Here is a 7,351-nt window from a genome sequence, read left to right as displayed (position 1 = left end):
TATGAGAGGTCTCGAAACACATAAAAGTCTAGTACTCAAAATGGTTTGTCCGTGTCGTCACATTTTCCACTTTTAAAAGAAGCATTCGTCCTCAAACGAACATAAAAGTGTACTTGGACTGGTAAAACGGTGGGGGTATCTACTCCGTATATCGGACTCAGAATGCCACATAGACTCCTTGATCGGCTGACCTCTCTATTGCACTTTAATAGAAGGAAAACTCTGAGACCTCAACTTTTTTACCTGTCTATTATAGACACTAGCTCTTCCTCATAGGTCAAATTCTCATAAAGCTGCATCGTGCTCAAATCTAAAACATGTCACCTATCCTCATGGTACGTTTGAAGCGTAGAAACATGGAATACCATATGTACCGCTACTAGGCTAGGAGGCAAAACAAGTTTATAAGTAACCTCCCCAACGCTCTCCAAGATCTCAAACGGGCCACTAAACCTCGGGCTCAACTTGCCCTTCTTCCCAAGCCACACCACTCCTTTCATAGGAGACAGTTGGAGAAGAACCTTCTCACCTGCCATGTAGGGCACATCTCAAACCTTCCGGGCTGCATAACTCTTTTTCCTTGATTGTGCTATACGAAGCCGCTCCTGAATTAGCTTAACCTTTTCCAAAGCATCACAGACCAAATCAGTGCCCAACAATCTAGCCTCTCCGGAGTCAAACCAACTAACAGTTGGACAATATCGCATCTTATATAAGGCCTCATATGGAGCCATCGGAATGCTCGACTGATAGTTGTTGTTGTAGGAGAACTCCGCTTGGGGTAAAATTGGTCCCGCTAACCCTGGAAATCCATAGAGCATGCTCGCAACATGTCCTCCTATATTTGAATAGTGTGCTCAGACTATTCATACGTCTAAGGATGAAATGAGGTGCTAAGCTCGATCCATATTCCCAACTAACGCTCCATGACTCTCCAAAAATGCAATGAATGGTAGAAATTAGCATACTGTGTAGGCAGATAATCTTCAGGATGTAAATCTGAGCCAAGCGCTCTGAAGAATAGGAAGTCATCACTGGAATGAAGTGTGTGAACTTAGTCAACCGGTCCACAATAGCTCAGACTGTGTCATACTTCCTCAGGGTCCATGGTAAGCCTACCACAAAATCTATAATGATGCACTCCCACTTCCACTCTGGTATCTCCAATCTCTGAATCAACCTTCCTGGTTTTGATAATAATACTTCACCTGTTGACAATTCAAATACCGAGAGACATAATCAACAATATATTTCTTCATCTTCCACCACCAATATTGGTGTTTCAAGTTATGGAAAAATCTTCGTGACACCTTGGTGAATGGAATAACGTGAACTATGAGCCTCATCATAGATCAACTCTCTCAATCCGTCAACATTTAGAACACAAATCCGGCCATGAATCTACATAACACCATCATTTCCAATCACAACCTCCTTAGCACCACCCCGCTGAACCACATCGTTTAACACCAACAAGTGAGGATCATCAAGATGGCGAGCCTTGATATGCTCCAAAAATGATGATTGTTCCACAACACAAGCAAGAACCCGGATAAGCTCTGAAACATCCAACCCGACGAATCAATTTGCTAAAGCATGAACATCCATAGCTAGTGGCCTCTCTACTATCGATAAATATACCAAACTGCCCATACTCTAATCCTTCCTATTCAACGCATCGCCCACTAAATTAGCCTTCCCCGGATGGTATAATATGATGATATCATAGTCTTTCAACAACTCTAACCATCTCTGTTGCCGCAAATTAAAGTCTTTTTGCTTGAACAGGTGATGGAGACTCCGATGGTCAGCATAGACCTCACATGGAACACTTTATAGATAGTGTCTCTAAATCTTTAGCTCGTGAATAATGGATACCAACTCCAAATCAAGCACATGGTAAATCTTCTCGTTAACCTTTAACTGACGAGACGTGTAGGAAATTACCCTATCGTTCTGCATCAACATCGCGCCAAGCCCAATATGTGATGCATCATAATACATGATGTAAGATCCTGAGCCTATAGGCAACACTAAAATTGGGGTTGTAGTCAATGTAATCTTGAGATTATGAAATCTCATCTCACACTCGTTGGACCATCTAAAAAGATCACCTTTTTATGCTAACTTGGTCATGGGTTTGAGATAGATAAAAACCCCACAACAAACCAGCGATAATACCTTACCAAACCCAAGAAGCTCCACATATCTGTAGCTGAAGTAGGTCTAGGCTACTTCTGAACTCTCTCAATCTTCTTAGGATCCACCTTGATGACCTCGAAAGACACAACATGGTCCAAAAATTCAACCGAGTCCAACAAGAACTCACATTTAGAAAACTTGGCATATAACTGACGCTCCCTCAGAGTCTGAAGTACGATCTATAGGTGTTGCTAATGCTCCTCTCAAATACAGGAGTAAACAAAAATATCATCAATAAAGACGATCACGAAGGAGTTCAGATAAGGCTTGACACTCGGTTTATAAAATCCATAAAGCCTGATGGGGCATTACTCAAGCTAACCGACATCACCAAGAACTTATTGTAACTATACCAGGCCTAAAAAGCTGTCTTAGGGACATCCGATGCCCTAATATTCACCTAATGGTAGCCCGACCTTAAATCTTGGAAAAAACTTTGGCACTCTGAAGTTGGTCAAATAAGAAATTAATCCTCAGCAACAGATATTTTTTCTTGATAGTGACCTTATTCAACTACCGATATCTATGCACATCCTCACCGATCTGCCCTTTTTCTTCACAAACAACACCGTTGCACCCCAAGGAAGACACAATATCTAGTGAACCCCTTGTCAAGCAAATCCTTCAATTGTTCCCTCAATTCTTTCAACTCAACTGGTGGAGCAGAAATGTACTGAGTCCACGATACCTAATCAATACAAAAGTCAATATCTCTTTCGGGTGGTATGCCATAAAAGTGTATAGGAAATACCTTTGGGAACTCGCGCACAACTGGAATTGAATCCAAGGAAGAAATCTCTGTACTAGAATCATGGATGCAAGCCAAATACACAAAAAACCACTTCTTGACCATACACCGAGCGATCATATATGAAATGACCCTGCTAGTGGAGTGACCAAGAGCTCCTCTCCACTTCAATCAAGGCAACCCCTGCATGGATAATATCATAGCCTTGACGAGACAATCCAAGATAGTTTGATATTGTGAAAACCAATCCATGTCCAATATCACATCAAAATATACCATATCAAGTAATAGAAGTTTAAACCTAGTCTCATAGCTCCCGATATTGACCAAAGAAAAATGATAGACCTGGTATACCATAATAGAATCCCCAACGGGTGTAGACACATAAATAGGAGTACTCAAAGAATAATGAGACATATCCAATTATAAAGCAAAATATGATAACACATATGAATAAGTATAGCCCAGATCAAATAAACTTGATATATCTCCATAGCAAACCAAAACAATACTTGTGATGACTATATCACAGAATTCCACCTAAGGTCTAGCTGGGTGTCACGACCCAAACCGATGGGCCGCAACTGGTACTTGGTACCTTACTCAACCAGGTACCAACATAACGTATCTTTTCATGTCATAGTATCATAGATAACTGAGTCGGAAGGCTGCCATGAGATAAGTAAAATACAACATGTATACTGAACATAGGTTGACAAGTCCATATAATCTTTTACGTACATGACATCTTTCTACAAGCCTCTAAGAATATACAATTTTCATAAAGGTCGGGACAGGGTCCCGACATACCAAACAATACACGTCTAAATCATACTAACCAAACAAGCAACTTTAAAGCAAATGGAGCGCACCAACATCTTCTACTGAGCTAATCGCCTACTTGGAGGACTCTCGACCTGCCGATCGAGACCTGCGGGCATGAAACACAGCGTCCCCGGACAAAATGAATGTTAGTACAAATAATGTACTGAGTATGAAAGGCACATAAATAAATACATAATAGACATGGAAGAAATATAGGGTAAATGACTCAACCTATAAGTTTGGATAACTCTGTAAATCATGAAATAATTATAGTATCATGCATATGCATATGAATGCCATGTCGTGCATAGGTACATAATTCATAACATCATCAGGCCTCTGAGGGCATCCCATTATATCATCTCGGCCACTATGATCAAAATCATCAATGTATACCAGCTGATCAGGTGGTGGTGTATTTAACGGCATAACCTTTCCCATATCCCATATACATATATATATATATATATATATACATATATATACGCGTATATTACGCCATCTGGTTATGGGTCAATGTGCATGTATAAATGCATGAAATGCATATGAAATACGTTAATAAGATTTTCTCGGAATGCCATAAAACTCAATATGACTTTTGGATAAACTTTATCAAATACGTACTTTTCTAAGACCCAAGAATAGACGATAGAATAATAAGAATTGGGAAGAATAAGAATATACACATCTCTAGTATTTCTACGAATAGAGTAATTTATGGAAGTTGCGCATTTGTTCTTTTCGCTTGTGTCATATAGATCATGCCAAGATGAAAGAAGGGATAGCCTTAACATACCTGGAGTAGGGAAAACTCCGTATAATATTCTTGGAGAAGATTGCGCCGTACTCCTTTAAAACCGCAAAATTTTACGTTGCTACGGTTCTAACAATTCTCATTGGTATTGTTTGGTTGTAAGAATTTTGTTGAAAGCTTTTTTTTTTTTGGATTGCGTTTAGCTTCTGTTCGTGAAGAATTTTGAAGAACGTTTTTTATTTTCTTTGTCCAAAATGAAATGAACCAATGACTTAAAGTATTGACTTTATACGTTAATGTTTAGCTTTGGTTCTTCATATACTTTGAATTAGGAAGAAAATATATTTAAGAACCAAGCTTGTAGTATAGACTTCACATGTTAAAGTCTTGATATCCTACCTAGCCACCTAAGACAACATGATCCTTAGTCATTTGCTTAGTTAAATTTCTTGCTGCCACATTTTAGAAGGGGGAATTTTAGTCTTATCTCTTAATTTATTAAATAACTAGCTAATATCCCATTACCCGATAATATACCAATAACCCGTATAATTAAAAATTATCTTAAATTACCTAAAAATACTATTCAGTTTTAATATACTTTATACATCATACTATCATGGCCATATGGTATCTTGTATTGTACTAGTCCATAAATATCGGGTATTTTAGCTCGGGTCGTATTTTATTCTGAAATGCAAAACTTCGACGAAACTCATTTTTTTGATTTGCTTACCCTCTTACCTTCAGTAATTTATTTATCCCTTGTTTGAAATAGCGTGATACTTATAATCCCAAAACAAATTTAATTTTCGAAGCCACGTCGATTAATTTACGATGAAACTTCAGCTTACAAAAACTCGGGACGTAACATTTCTTTTCCGATCTTATTTCAATTTGCTTTTGGCGTACCTCCGCATACTAAAACACGAGGTATAACATCATTCCCTCCTTTGGAACATTCATCCTCGAATGTTGACTGATGCACTTATCATTCTCATAACCCATAGGTATTGCGAATACTTTAGTACTCGTCTTGCCATCTAGGCGACTGTTATGTGAATGAATCCCAAAGGCCAGGACATTCCCCCCCTTTAAGCCTCTTTCTCACACCACGACTTGTAGTCGAAATTCTCGCAATCTCGTAACTCTTCCTACCTTATGTCATGCAGCCTGTACGAATTTTACCTTGTGTGTGCGCCTATGTGACTCTTCTCTCCTTTTTTCTCCAGTTTTTAGTCAAACCTTAGGCCTCGCTTTGCAAAGGTATATAGAGCTTGGCAAAATATCCCTCTACGCATCTGTAGGTAGTTTGAGTTTCTTTGCTCGATACTTTGTTTGATTTACGAATATTGTTATGCCTTATTTCATAGATCCGTTATACATTCGTATGACTTTATTAGATCTAGGTAGGTCATGCTATACCATAACTCTTACTTTGATTTATCGCTACTGAGGTCTGCTACCTATACTATTCTTCCATAACCGTATTTCATAGTATCCCAATGTGATACACCTTACGTGGGTATTTTAATCATGTACAATTCAAGAAATCCCCCTCTTTTTTTTTCAAATCATTACTCAATCGAAGGCCCAAATGTCATCCTTTACTTATTACAATTACTCCCTTATTCCATTAACATGGCAGCATTCCATTTCTTCTAAATGCTATTAGTCTTAGACTCCTTTGAGTTCATTCGGGACATACTAAACTTTATATAAACCATTAGCTCTCTTATTTCATGGACTTAATCCCGAGGACTTATCCATTCTCGTCACCTTTTCATTTGCTTTTCCTTATCCTTACTCATGTATTCTTAAAACTTTGTCGTTCTACCATACTTTCGCTTCGGACCTATACATATCCACTTATACTACTCGCAGCAATCCTCCAACTTGCTTACACTATAGATTTCCTTATGTTATTCTGGAACATCAAGCGAGACGTCATATCGTCTCTAACTCTTCTCTTCTCTCTTAACTAAAGTTCTCAGTAATTAGAAACCATAGGCTGGAATACATGCCGCTGATGATGCCGCTACCATTCTCGATTATTGAATCCCCGTGCTTTTAGCCTTTTAACCGAAGTATGGACTACTGACAACCTTCTACATTTGAGTATCTCATATGTTGTTCATCCTTACCTTACTTACTTAAAATCTCGCATCATATCTTCTATCTCTTTCATAACCTCCCTTCCACATATGTATGATTCATACCCTTTTGGGTCCAATAATCAGACACTTGATTACTTAGTTGATGTAACTCATTAGTTTCCTCTTCACTTTGATCAACCTTTATGTAAGCTTAAGCTATCTTCCGATTTGCGGCTCATGGTATTACTTTAGCCTTTCATGGACGCTATGGAATATCTAGGATGCAACATTCTAACAATTCAATCCTTTGTCTATGACATGGACTCAATTCTTTCTTTTACTTATATCAGAGTCTTCTGCGGCTGTATGATTGTCAACATATATGCTACATGGATAATATTCTGAAATCTTAAGTGCGTTTGTAATGTAACTAGATCCGGATCATTGATCAAATAATTCCTTTCATTCCATCTTAGCTTTCATTAAACGTAAGCAACTACTTTTCCTGGTCTTTTTTCCCCTTGTTGCGTGCATACTTAGCTTATCTTAGTGCCCACACATATAGGAATTCCATACAACTCATATGATCTTGAATATCACTTCTGATTTTACTTCCCGTTCATTACCAATAGTAGGTGCCACCTTTTTTTCTATGGAGTACATATAACGTTGTGGTGAGAATGTTGTCATAAGACCATTTCCTCTTTAGGTCACTAAGATTAGGTT

Source organism: Nicotiana sylvestris, chromosome 8 (assembly GCF_000393655.2).
Source record: "Nicotiana sylvestris chromosome 8, ASM39365v2, whole genome shotgun sequence".
Lineage (NCBI taxonomy): Eukaryota > Viridiplantae > Streptophyta > Magnoliopsida > Solanales > Solanaceae > Nicotiana > Nicotiana sylvestris.
This window is presented reverse-complemented; position numbering follows the sequence as displayed.